The sequence below is a fragment of the Arachis ipaensis genome, chromosome B01, assembly GCF_000816755.2.
Source record: "Arachis ipaensis cultivar K30076 chromosome B01, Araip1.1, whole genome shotgun sequence".
In the NCBI taxonomy this organism is placed as follows: domain Eukaryota; kingdom Viridiplantae; phylum Streptophyta; class Magnoliopsida; order Fabales; family Fabaceae; genus Arachis; species Arachis ipaensis.
This window is the reverse complement of record NC_029785.2, coordinates 123,116,372-123,131,292: the sequence shown is the minus strand read 5'-3', so window position 1 is coordinate 123,131,292 and position 14,921 is coordinate 123,116,372.

Here is a 14,921-nt window from a genome sequence, read left to right as displayed (position 1 = left end):
AGCAAGATACAATCTCAAAGGAAACAGCTCGCAATGTTCAGCAAATTTTTTTTTTTAAACTGAATCTGAGAAGGAGAGGAATATGTTGTGGGAAGAAATGGAAGGTTTACCAGACTAGGTGAAGTTGACTCCTTGGTAAGTCATCTTTCATTTGCTGAAACACTAAATAAGATGTCTAATTTATAGGAATATTTAATGTTGGGTTTTGTATGTGTGTTTTTATGTGCAACAATAGCGGTAGGCGAATTGTATTATTTTCAATGATTTATTAATTTTCTGAAATTTTGGTGAGTTGTTAAATGTTTAAAGAGTTGATGTAACTAGTAATGAGTTGTGCTAGGAGTAAGAGCTGATGTTACACTATTAGTTATGATAGTTTGCTGATATGGTATGATTACTTGAGTTTGTTACCAGTGGTTAGGTAAATGTATAGCTATCAGCAAAATGAGTTAGTTTAGCACCTTCTATATATCAATCATATTATACTGCAGTGTAAGAAAACAATTAGGATCACAATCTCATTGATCACATTTTCATTCTCCCTAATTTTCTCATCTCATAGCCTTAGGCCTGATACCTTTAAAAGTTGATGACGGCCATTTCACTTAATAGCCATTTACATTGTAATTAAAACACATTACAATCACAAGCTTCGTTTTTATCTTTGACGTTCTAAAAGATATATATCATAATTTATGTTACGAGCTGCAGGTTAGCTGTGTTGAGAGTTTCCAGTACCGAAGATTTAAGCCATTGTGAACAAGTTGTCACGGAGGAATATGAACAGTCGAGAATGGTATTTTTTTTTATGATGTATGTTAACATATTTATGTTTGTGTTATATTTTATCAGAGAACGTGAAGTTATTTGTTGGAATTCGTACTCTGACAATGAAAAAATATATATTTGATGTTCAAGACTTTAGTTTATGGTTTTTTTTAGAATAGAAGTTGTAATTTAAGATTTTCTATTTTATGGACTACTCAGGAGAAAGTGTTGGTAATCTAAATAATGTTCATAAGCAAGATACAATCTCAAAGGAACCAGCTCGCATTGTTCAGCAAAATTTTTTTGTTAAACTGAATCTGAGAAGGAGAGGAATATGTTGTGGGAAGAAATGAAAGCTTTGTCAAACTAGGTGAAGTTGACTCCTTGGTAAGTCATCTTTCGTTTGTTGAAACACTAAATAAAATGTCTAATTTATAAGAATATTGAATGTTGGGTTTTGTATGTGTGTTTTTATGTGCAACAATAATGGTAGGCGAATTGTATTATTTTCAATGACTGATTAATTTTCTAAAATTTTGGTGAGTTGTTAAATGTTTAAAGAGTTGATGTAACTAGTAATGAGTTGTGTTAAGAGTAAGAGCTGATGTTATACTATTAGTTATGATAGTTAGCTGATGTGGCATGATTACTTGAGTTTGTTACTAGTGGTTAGGTAAATGTATAGCTATCTGCAAAATGAGTTAGTTTAGCACCTTCTATATATCAATCATATTATACTACAGTGTAAGAAAACAATTAAGATTATAATCTCATTGATCACATATTCATTCTCTCTGATTTTCTCATCTCATAGCCTTAGGCTTGATACCTTTACAAGTTGATGAAGGTCATTCCACTAGATAGCCATTTACATTGTAATTAAAACACATTACAGTCACAAGCTTCGTTGGATCTTTGACGTTCTAATATTTATATATATCATAATTTATGTTACGAGCTGTAGGTTGGCTGTGTTGAGAGTTTCCAATATCGAAGATTTAAGCCATTCTGAACAAGTTGACACGGAGGAATAAGAACAATCGAGAATGGTATTTTTCTTTATGATGTATGTTAACATATTTATGTTTGTGTTATATTTTATCAGAGAACATGAAGTTGTTTGTTGGAAGTTGTATTCTGACAATGCAAAAATATATATTTGATGTTCAAGACTTTAGTTTATGGCTTTTTCTTAGAATAGAAGTTGTATTTTAAGATTTTCTATTTTATGGACTACTCGGGAAAAAATGTTGGTAATCAAAATAATGTTCATAAGCAAGATACAATCTCAAAGGAACCAGTTCGCAATGTTCAGCAAATTTTTTTTGTTAAACTGAATTTGAGAAAGAGAGGAATATGTTGTGGGAAGAAATGGAAGCTTTGTCAGACTAGGTGAAGTTGACTCCTTGGTAAGTCATCTTTCGTTTGCTGAAACACTAAATAAAATGTCTAATTTATAAGAATATTGAATGTTGGGTTTTGTATGTGTGTTTTTATGTGCAACAATAGTGGTAGGCGAATTGTATTATTTTCAATGACTGATTAATTTTCTAAAATTTTGGTGAGTTGTTAAATGTTTAAAGAGTTGATGTAACTAGTAATGAGTTGTGTTAAGAGTAAGAGCTGATGTTACACTATTAGTTATGATAGTTAGCTGACGTGGCTTGATTACTTGAATTTGTTACTAGTGGTTAGGTAAATGTATAGCTATCTGTAAAATGAGTTAGTTTAGCACCATCTATATATCAATCATATTATACTGCAGTTTAAGAAAACAATTAAGATCACAATCTCATTGATTACATTTTCATTCTCTCTGATTTTCTCATCTCATAGCCTTAGGCCTGATACCTTTAAAAGTTGATGACGGCCATTTCACTAAATAGCCATTTATATTGTAATTAAAACACATTACAGTCACAAGCTTTGTTTGATCTTTGACGTTCTAAAAGATGTATATCATAATTTATGTTACGAGCTGCAGGTTGGTTGTGTTAAGAGTATCCAGTACTGAATATTTAAGCCATTTTGAACAAGTTGTCACGGAGGAATTGGAACAGTCAAGAATGGTATTTTTCTTTATGATGTATGTTAACAAATTTTTGTTTGTGTTATATTTTATCAGAGAACATAAAGTTGTTTGTTGGAAGTTGTATTCTGACAATGAAAAAATATATATTTGATGTTCAAGACTTTAGTTTATGGCTTTTTTTTAGAATAGAAGTTGTATTTTAAGATTTTCTATTTCATTGACTACTCAGGAGAAAATGTTGGTAATCTAAGTAATGTTCATAAGCAAGATACAATCTCAAAGGAACCAGCTCTTAATGTTCAGCAAAATTTTTTTGTTAAACTGAATCTGAGAAGGAGAGGAATATGTTGTGGGAAGAAATGGAAGCTTTGTCAGACTAGGTGAAGTTGACTCCTTGGTAAGTCATCTTTCGTTTGCTGAAACACTAAATAAAATGTCTAATTTATAAGAATATTGAATGTTGAATTTTGTATGTGTGTTTTTATGTGCATCAATAGTGGTAGGCGAATTTTATTATTTTCAATGACTGATTAGTTTTCTGAAATTTTGATGAGTTGTTAAATTTTTAAAGATTTGATGTAACTAGTAATGAGTTGTGTTAAGAGTAAGAGCTGATGTTAAACTATTAGCTATGATTGTTAGCTGATGTGGCACGATTACTTGAGTTTGTTACCAGTGGTTAGGTAAATGTATAGCTATAAGCAAAATGAGTTAGTTTAGCACCTTCTATATATCTATCATATTATACAGCAGTGTAAGAAAACAATTAAGATCATAATCTCATTGATCACATTTTCATTCTCTCTGATTTTCTCATCTCATACCCTTAGCCCTGATACCTTAAAAAGTTGATGAAGGCCATTTCACTAAATAGCCATTTACATTTTAATTAAAACACATTACAGTCACAAGCTTCGTTTGTTCTTTGACGTTCTAAAAGATATATATCATAATTTATGTTACGAGCTGCAGGTTGGCTGTGTTGAGAGTTTCCAGTACTGAAGATTTAAGCCATTGTAAATAAGTTGTCACGGAGGAATAGGAACAGTCGAGAATGGTATTTTTCTTTATGATGTATGTTATCATATTTATGTTTGTGTTATATTTTATCAGAGAACATGAAGTTGTTTGTTGGAAGTTGTATTCTGACAATGAAAAAATATATATGTGATGTTCAAGACTTTAGTTTATGGCTTTTTTTTAGAATAGAAGTTGTATTTTAAGATTTTCTATTTTATGGACTACTCAGGAGAAAATGTTGGTAATCTAAATAATGTTCATAAGCAAGATACAATCTCAAAGGAACCAGCTCGCAATGTTCAGCAAAATTTTTTTGTTAAACTGAAACTGAGAAGGAGAGGAATATGTTGTGGGAAGAAATGGAAGGTTTGTCAGACTAGGTGAAGTTGACTCCTTGGTAAGTCATCTTTCATTTGCTGAAACACTAAATAAAATGTCTAATTTATAAGAATGTTGAATATTGGGTTTTGTATGTGTGTTTTTATGTGCAACAATAGTGGTAGGCGAATTATATTATTTTCAATAACTGATTAATTTTCTGAAATTTTGGTGAGCTATTAAATGTTTAAAGAGTTGATGTAACTAGTAATGAGTTGTGTTAGGAGTAAGAGCAGATGTTACACTATTAGTTATGATAGTTTGCTGATGTGGCATGATTACTTGAGTTTGTTACCAGTGGTTAGGTAAATGTATAGCTATCAGCAAAATGAGTTAGTTTAGCACCTTCTATATATCAATCATATTATACTGTAGTGTAAGAAAACAATTAAAATCACAATCTCATTGATTACATTTTCATTCTCTCTGATTTTCTCATCTCACAGCCTTAGTCCTGATACCTTTACAAGTTGATGAAGGCCATTTCACTAAATAGCCATTTACATTTTAATTAAAACACATTACAGTCACAAGTTTCGTTTGATCTTTGACGTTCTAAAAGATATATATCATAATTTATGTACGAGCTGCAGGTTGGCTGTGTTGAGAGTTTCCAGTACTGAAGATTTAAGCCGTTGTGAACAAGTTGCCACGGAGGAATAGGAACAGTCGAAAATGGTATTTTTCTTTATGATGTGTGTTAAGATATTTATGTTTGTGTTATATTTTATCAGAGAACATGAAGTTGCTTGTTGGAAGTTGTATTCTAACAATGAAAAAATATATATTTGATGTTCAAGACTTAGTTTATGGCTTTTTTTTTTTAGAATGGAACTTGTATTTTAAGATTTTCTATTTTATGGACTACTAGTGGCTCAACAGGCACTATCAGCCGCTTTTCTATTGTTTGTAAGAGAGTAAGAGATATATTGTTATTATGGGTAACAAAATCAAAATAAAAATTTTGAAACATTATTTATAAATTAACTATTTATAAACGTTATTAAGTTTAATTATTTATTTTTAATAATATTTAATTTGAAGTCGAGATAAAAATTTATATTCAAAGCAATCTTTATCTTTATGTATAGTTTCTTCTATATACATCCATGGAGAAGGAAAAAGTTTAAAAATTTAAGCGCGGTGTCTAAGAAGCTGCCAAGGGATTATTAAAGGCAAAAGAAGCATTGGAGTAATAACAGACTCTAACATAGTTTAGATGTAACAATATCAACTATATTTTCAATTTTCAAGTTTCAACATTACATGAATCTTCTTGTACTATATGAGCCAGGCTAAAAAAAAACTAGAAGTTCTGCAACCAAAGTTTGTAACAACATCTTTCCCTTGTAAGAAGCACCATTGTTTGTTGGGAGGGTATGAGTTGATGCTGTGGTTTCTCCAACTGTCAAATACACACAATGGAACTCAAAGCGCTTCCTAGTAAAACCAAACTTAGAGGAGGAAAATACAATATTGCAAAAGTAAAAAGAAAGTATGGTTTTGAAAAGGTCATTACCAGGAGGATGGGGGGAAGGACTAGTACTATTGGATCCACCATTGGAGTTCCGGCCAAGTTGATTGAAAGCTTGAGCTTTAGCTGATTTAGGATCCTAGTGCAGAAGTGCTGCTCAAACACATATTCAAAAATAGTTTCATCATGAAATATTGAAAACTATGATTAATGTAATATAGTTTGTTTATATATGAATTTTTATTTTCTCCTTAAAGTAAGATTATAATTAATGCCACGTTAAATAAACTATTTCTATTTAAGACTTATAACCATAACAAGTAGTTGTGTTTTAATTCAACATATTGTAAAAGCATGTCATTGAAGAGAATCAGAACACTAAAAAACTGAACTGCTACATGATATCACGAAACCATCTCCCTCAAAAACTTAAACTATTAAGTAGAGGCACATGAATAGTTTTATATCCGTCATGTGTGCTTGCGAAATAGTCTTTTTTGGGGGGTTAAAGCGTGGATAATGCACAAGTCCATCCTACCTTATGCTGAAATTCAAACTTTTAATTAGAAGAATGCAGATAACAAAGATTGAACTCTAAACTTTTTGATTATGCAGGTTCTGATACCATGTCAAGGAACATCTCTCCCTAAAACTTTAGCTACTGAATTAAGATGCATGAATGGTTTTATATATAAAACACGAAACATACCCAGACACTGAGAGATTATCTGGAGCTTTGCAAAGCGAAAAAAGGGCAAGAGCAAGTGTGAGGTTAACCTTCAAGCCAAGGTCAGGATCATCTCTATCTTTGATGATAAGACAAACACACTTCTTCTTGTTTTTATGGCTTCTATGGGTCCACTGCAGCAATCTGCTGTGGGAAATTTTACATTACCACCAACGTATGTAAGACATGTTGCAAGACCAGTTAGTTGCTCTGCACATTTCTGTTTCTCTTGTGCTGTATCCCCCACTGCATTATGGATCGGCATCAACACTATTGGTGTTATTAACACTAGCATTGGTGATGTTGAGGCCATTTTCGTTTGTTAGGAATAAAATAGCATTTGTAAATTATAATGTATGTGGATCAAAACCTTTTTGAGTATTTATATATTGTTGATTATAGAGTATGATGATTATGTTGAAACAAACAAGTAGTGGTTCTACAAGAGAAGCATCTATCAATTTAACAATGATGTTTTCTGTTTATGTTTAATGTTAAAGTGCTTCAAATATTTGGAGAAAGCCTTAACGCTGTCATTTTTATTCAACACACATTTAGTAAAGTTGGCTAAGATCAAGTGTAGTATCTGATTCTTATTAGGGGTGTTCATGAGCCGGGCCGAAAGACCTAGACCCGGTCCTAAAAGGACACTAGGTTTATTTTGACCCGACCCAAAGTGATTGATGTTGGGGTTTTTACCAGTAAAGAGATTCATAGAAACAGTTGCGTTGTAGATATAGTCTCTAAACCGACAAAAATCCCTTCGTACAAACGTTTTGGGTATCACAAGTAACAAACCCCTTTAAAAATTGTTAACCGAGTATTCAAACCTCGGGTCGTCTTCTCAAGGAACTGTGAGGAAGTATGTTCTTATTATTGGCTATAAAGGTTGTAATAGGGGTTTAGAAGATGAGAAGCAAGTAATTTAAATGACAAGTAAAGTAAATGGCAATTAAAATAAATAAATACTGTAAAGCAGACTTTTGGTAAGGTAAGAGAAGTTGGAGGTCCAACGTAGTTATTTCTCTCAACTGTAATGAAAGTTGAATCTAAACTCCACCTGGTCAACCTTTACTAGGGCAAAGGAAAGTCAAGGGACTAATTAAATTGACCTTTGAATCCTATTTATTTCCTAAGAAAAGGTTGGGATTACTTAAGTTCAGCTCAATTAGCAAGATAACGATTATCAATTATTTTGAGTTTAATAACTGTTGAGTTACTGAATTCTTAACCAGGACCAAAAGGGGAAAAAGTAAAATTGCTGGAATAATAAAAATATCCTTAGATGGGAAGCAATGGTAACTTAAATCAAAGAGAATAATCATAAACTGAAAATACCTCAAATATTATTAATTCAAATACAGTCTGCAACATGGAAGAATTTATAGATTCAATGATTAATTCAAGTGCTGGAATAAATAAAAGTAAAAGAAAGCTAAAATAAAGAACGTAAAACCTGGATTGAGAGTCACTCTTAAAATAAGAAGAAATCCTAAATCCTAAGAGAGAGAGAGAGAGAAGATCTCCCTCTCAACTAAATCTAAATCATTGAAAAATAAAATATGTGAGCTCTCTTTGAATGGGTGCGTTCCCACACCTTATAACCTCTGGTCTATGCTGTCTGTACTTGGATCTGGGCCAAAAAGGGCTTCAGAAATCGCTGGGGGCGTATTCTGTAAATTCTGATACGTGGCCTCTGTCACGCGTCCACGTGGGTCACGCGGTCGCGTCATTCGGAGCTTTTCCTTGCCACGCGGTCGCGTCAGTCACGCGTCCGCGTCGTATGCGTTCTGCTAAAGGCGCGCGGTTGCGTCAGTCATGCGGCCGCGTCGCTGCATCTTCGCTTCTGGCACGCGATCGCGTCATCCATGCGATCGCGTGGATACCAGTTTCCTTAAAGCTCCGTTTTGCTTTCTCCTTCCATTTTATATGTTTCCTTTTCCATCCTTTAAGTCATTCTGCCTTAGAAAATCTGAAACTACTCAACACACTAATCACGGCATCGAATGGAAATAAAGGTAATTAAAATAATTAATTTTAAAGCTTAGGAAACATGTTTTTCACATACATCACGTAATAAGGAAGGGAAAGTAAAATCATGCAATTAATGTGAATAAGTAGGTGAAGGATTGTATAAATCACTCAAATTAAGCACAAAAGAACTCATGAAATATGGGTTTATCAGTGATCCGAAAAGAAACTGGATTAAACCGGGTCGATTCGATGAAACATTAGTATATACAAATTTGTAAATTTTATATATTAAAATAATAAAATTTTATTTTTAAAAAATAAATTTAACAAATGTTATATCATATTTATATCAAAATAAATTATTTTAAAATAAAAATAATACCATTTAAAATTAAATTTAACAAATGTTATATCATATTTATATCAAAATAAATAATTTTAAAACAAAAATAATATCATATAATATAAAAAATATTAATTGAATTATAAAAATATAACATAACATTACTAATTAACTCAAATATATATTTTTATTGTAAAAAGTAACTTCGAGTCCGGTCCGGATGACCCGAAACAAAACTCAAACCTAACCCGAAAATAAAACCGGACAAAAAATAAAAATCTAAACCCGACAAAATATGTCTTGAGTCCGGACCGATTTCGGGCCGAACTGGGACTTGAACACCCCTAGTTCTTATGAATTTAATGTCTAATATGTGGGTCATTGTCCTACACAATATTAAATTTATTTTTTGAGGGGGGACGGGCCACTACTTAGGCCTTACACGGTTGCCGGAGCTTGGTGCGCCTCACCAATTTAAGAATTTAAATTTTTAAATTTTAATTTCAAAAAATAAAATGTGATTTTTTATTTTTGATTTAAGTTACATGGTATAAAAATTTTAGGATAATTGACGTAGATAAATTATTTAGAAATTAAATTTATTAAATTTATGCAATTAAATTAATGCAAATGCACGATTTACAAATTACATGTAATTTGTTACACAAAATTCAAAAAAATAAAAGAAAAAGTGTGAAGTTTATTGATAGAAAATTTTTGAGTATTTTTATCCGGTCATCGAATACGTTAGATTTAAAAATCAGTATATTGCAGAAGTTTGGGGGTGTGTGAGACCAAGTGGGTGAAAAAATTGTTTTACAAAATACTTATTACAGTTGTATCCTCTAGTGTGAAGTATGATATATTTGTGATAGGGTCCGACGAAGAACTGCAGGCTTTATTTCATTGTCAGAGAAGTTTTTCGGAAGTGAGAATAGACCTCACACTTGCATGGCTACATTGATTTCAAGCGATCACCAGCAGCTTGATTATCACGTCATTCGTGCTAGGATCTTTTCGTTGATTAGAGCTGATGTTGCGGCTATGATAAAGGTGTTGTAGCAAGCTACAGAAACAACTTATGGTTTCAAACCTACTTACAGAAAAGTTTGGTTGGAAATGAGAAGGCAATAGCATAGATCTATGGAGATTGGATAGAGTCCGCCACGTTGGATTCTTGGTGTGCAGTCCACCATGGTCGGAACCATTATAGTGTTGAAGACTTCTCCTGTTAGAGTTGGTGATCAGGTTGATGAATCTACAGTGTACTTTCATCGTCTTTTTTGGACATTTTCTCCTTGTATTGAGGAATTTTGACATTGTAAGCCATTGGTGAGCATCAATGATACTGACTTGTATGAAAAATATGGCGATATTTTGCTTCTGGATATTGCGCAGGATGGAAACTCGAATATCTTGCCCATTGCATTTGCACTTGTGGAAGGTGAAAATGTGGAGTCGTGGTTTTTTTTTTTGACCAACCTATGACAACATGTGACTCTGCAAGAGGGTATTCTTATGATCTTTGATAGGCACAATGGCATCAAGGATGCTCTGGAGGCTCCTAATAGTGGTTGGCTACCTCCTCGTGCTTATCGAGCATTCTGTATTCGTCATGTTGCCGCTAATTTTTAGCTGAGTTTCAAGGGTCAGGACGCAAAAAGGCTTCTTGTGAATTATGCTTATGGGAAGACCGAGGCAGAGTTTGACTATTGGTTTGATATTATGAGGACCGAAAATTGGCAATGTGTGATTGGGCAAACAGAATGGAATACAATAGGTAGACTTAGCATCAGGATAGTGGTAGACGTTTTGACCACATAACCACCAACATATCTGAGTGTGTTAATTCTGTTCTGAGGGACATAAGAAATCTTCTAGTCACTTTGTTGGTCAAATCCACATACGAAAGGTTTGCAGAGCTATTTGTTATTTAAGGACAAACAGTAGAGGCGCAATCGGGAATTGAGCATCAATTCTGCCAGGCCCTGGTGAAAGCAATAGAGTGCAACATGAGAGATTCGAGATATTTCACTGTCACTTTGTTTGACAGGCATCAGTCGGAGTTTACTATGGCAGAAACAACTCCGACGGTTAACTTCTTACTCGGCACGTATCGAGTTTCTCTTGGGGATCATACATGCGACTGTGGCTATTTTCAGGCTCTCCATCAACCATGTTGCCATGCTTTCACATGCTGTGCACACTCCCTTCTGGACTGGGCTAGATATGTTCATCATGTCTACAACATGACTGAGGTGTTTAGCGTATACAGGATGAGGTTCGCACCACCTATTCCAAAAGGCCTTTGGTCGCCATATGATGGTCCCACTATCATTCCAGACCCTCACATCTGCGTAAAATTGTGAACCACCCATCTGATCATGAATGACCATGGTCATTGTAGTAGTAGCAATATCAATGAACATCTGAGTGCTGACATCTTGAAATACCTGAGAGCTCGACCCAATAGTAAATGTGCCTCTGTCGAACCCAGTCTCCATGTCTCCAACCCCCCATGATTAGCCTGTACTCCATCACCTGCACCAGCGGAGCTCCCATCGAGTCCAGCCGATCCATTGCCACCTCAACGCCTAGCTCTAGATCGACGAACACGATGATCGCCAGGCCCCTCTGCTTCATCACTGGCTTCCTCCTCTTGTCTAGCCATCGCCACTCTCGATCAGTAGGCTGTGTAGCAACAGGTTGTTGCCGCTCCACACGCCTGTTATCAGGCACATCTGTCACTTGCACCCTAGCAGGCACCTGTGATGACCCTCTGTGATGAGCAGCCACCGAAATTTCAGCCACCAAAAATGCTACATCCGGAGACAGAACCCTATGCTCCACCTAGAACTACCAGTCTAAGTACTCTACGGATGGACCTGGATTAGCCACTCTTTGTATCGTCAGGACAGAATTAACTATGTTATTCCAATATAGATGTCATGTCTGATAAGAAGTGGGGAGCCACCGATTTCCTCCCCTACTATCCTTTGCAAGGAGCCAGTCTATGCTCAGAGCTGGGTCAGGTAGATGCTATATGCCTTTGAGCTCTGGTACCACGCTATCAACTTGGTGCCATTCAATCATAGCAAAATATATCAAGCTCGTGAGCATCCGCTATAACCTAGAGTGCTCCTCAGTAAGTATCTCTGGATAAACCACGGCAACCACCTCAAGAGCAGAATAAGGCTCCCACACAAATTGCAAAGGAGAGGAGAATCTAACGTTAGAACACGATATATAAAGAAGTCGGTGAATTGCTTATGATACAATTAACCAACCCTAAACAACTTACATCTCAACTACCTAATCTGTCCAACGCAAGATGAATCTAAATAAGTATTTGCTCCTTCGCATCAAAGGTCGGTAAATAAGTCGCCCACCTAAAGGATCACAACATAAAAGAAATATTTAAAATATGACAATAAAGGATAATAACTTCAAACAGATAAATAATATGCTCAAGACGAAGAAAGGATACCTGGATGCCAATGGAAATGCAAATATGTCAAAACCATGTGGCGTCAACGTGGGGAACCTCTAGAATATCCAAGACTGTAGAAGCTGAAGCGGACCAGCCAAGTTCGTGACATTTTTGTTGGTCACCCGAACATTGATCTATACAACCATGCAAATGTAGTTGAACCCCAGCTATAATTGCCCATCTCGTCAAGTTTCACTACATACGGCAACCATCGAAGGTGAACCCGATTCCCACTCTTGTCACCAAAAAGCTGAGTGGATAGTAGCATCATGATGTACGCACGAGCGTATATGCGAACCGTTTCATCACTCGCATAGGCTGGTATTACCCTGAACCTCTCCTGGAACCATGTGAAGTGGATTGTCATTTGCTTGACTTTCATCGGCGGCGGCATCTTGCCGAATAACTCCTGAAACCACTCCCACGTTGGTCTGTCATCCTCAATAAACTGTTCGAAGTCAGTGAGGCACCCACTAACGGCCTCCCCATTAAAGGGCAACTTGATGCGCCACGTCCTGCAATGTGATGGTGTGCGCCTCAAGACACCACCTCTCCATGAATACGCTCACCATAGACTCATCCAACCAGAACCAATGAGTGTTTAGCCTAGCTATGTGATATAATCCAGCCCTTTCCAAATAAGGTATGATCTGTTCATGCAGATGCATATTTTGTTGCCTCCTAATGCTGTAAATACACCTAATTGGCTACATCATATGGAAAAAGAACGATGTGCTAATTAAATTCTAAGACATACAATCCTAAACTATAAATTATTTATTTATAAAAATGATTCTAAAACATAAAAGCCTAAAGTATAAATTATTTATTTATAAAAAAAGAAACTAACCTCTTCATTGATGCTTCCGACGACGTGAGCAACGCCGTTTAGCTAGTACAAGCGATTTTCTCCCGCCATGGTCCCAATTAAGGTCTCCCAAAATTCTCTCTAAGCCTTCTCTCTCAATCCAAAATTCTCTCTCAATCCAAAACCTACTGAAACTAGTGAATGAAGAATCTGTTGCTGGCTATCACAGTTTTATAACAATGCATCACGTAATCTATGATAGCCTCCAGCGGATTATGCTTCACCACTATTTTCTCATAAACTGCGACTGGGTGTAGTGGTTTATGCATTGTTATTTTCGTTCATAATCTGCGACAGGGTGTAGCGGATTATGACTTAGTGTGTTTTGACTATAATCCGTGAGACCATGTAGTGAATTACATGTAATTTGTAAACCGTGGTAGGGTTTAGCGGATTACATAGAATATGTTTAGAACACGAATGTAACCTGTTTCCAAAAATTATATTTACGTAAATTTAAACTCCAAATGATTTATTTATGTAACTTGCTTTTAATTTTATACTAGTCAATGTTGGTCAGGCTAGATAGCTAGTATAAAATTTAAATAATGCATTTCATAAGTATAAAATCTACGTTTCTTGGAGTCTCAATTTTATGTAAGGTTTGTTTTTTTTTTTTTTGCCTGCCAGGGTCTTGCGAACTTAACAAAATATACTGGTGTGACTTAGTGAGCTTGCCAGACCATATTTTACACATGCAAGCTTCGAATATTTGGCATATATGCTTGAATGGGATATGATTGCATGCTGGTGTTTGCTTTGGTCAATAGGTGGCGGTCGGAGTCACATGCGTTTCACATGCCTTGTGGGGAGATTATTATTTTGCTACAGGATGTGGCTTATCAGCTAGGACTTCTGACTAATGGGGAACCTGTTAGTAGTTGGATGAACAGTTGGGAGATTTTCTATCAAAGACGAACCATAAAGGACATATGTCAATAATTACTAAGAGTCGTACTAGGATCTATTGACACACAGAGACAGAACAAGTGGTGCATCATTTATTGTGGTTCAAGGATATAGTATGCTGGGATTTAGAAGAAAATCTGACGGATAAGCGGCTTATGCAGTACACCTGATGGTATATCATAGAAGTTATACGGGGTACTCTATTTTTTTATGCATCTGACTGCCAAATTCACATGAGGTGGATACCACTTTTGAAGGATCTAGATTGATGCAGTCGTGTGTCTTGGGGTTCAGTTGTACTGGCCTTTTTGTACAAGCAGATGTGTCGGTCCACAAATTACAAACAACAAAACTTGGATGGATGCGGGAGTTTGCTTCTTCTTGGGCATATCATCGCATCACTGCGTGTCGACCCCACAGATTTGATTAGGGGAGGTTTTCTTTGGTCGAGAGGTATTTATGCATCTTTTATACTTGTTTGTTCTATAAGTTGTCGTGTAAGGATGTATGATTTTTTACTACTCATGGCCTTGCATGTGGGTGGGATACGAGCCGAGTAGAGACACTGAGGAGACCAAAATTTGGAGTTGGAGACGGATTCTCAACAATATTAAAATTCATAATGTACGTAAAAATTACATTTGTATTTAAATATATTTGTGTTGTTATTTTTTGGTTTGAACAATTGTCTTGTTATTGATTTTATGATGTGTAGATTGTGTGCAAGTAGAATGGACTCCAAATATTGACCCGCTTATCCAATATATTATTCCACAAAGCTATTTGAGGGTGAAAGTTTATGAAGTGTCATGTATCCATGTGTCCACTGCTGTGCTTTCGAATCGTGGAGTGGCATCCGGAAATGACGAACCTAGAAAAGTTTAATAATAGAAAAAAAGTATATAAAAATAAAATTTTAGTATAATTATTTATAATTT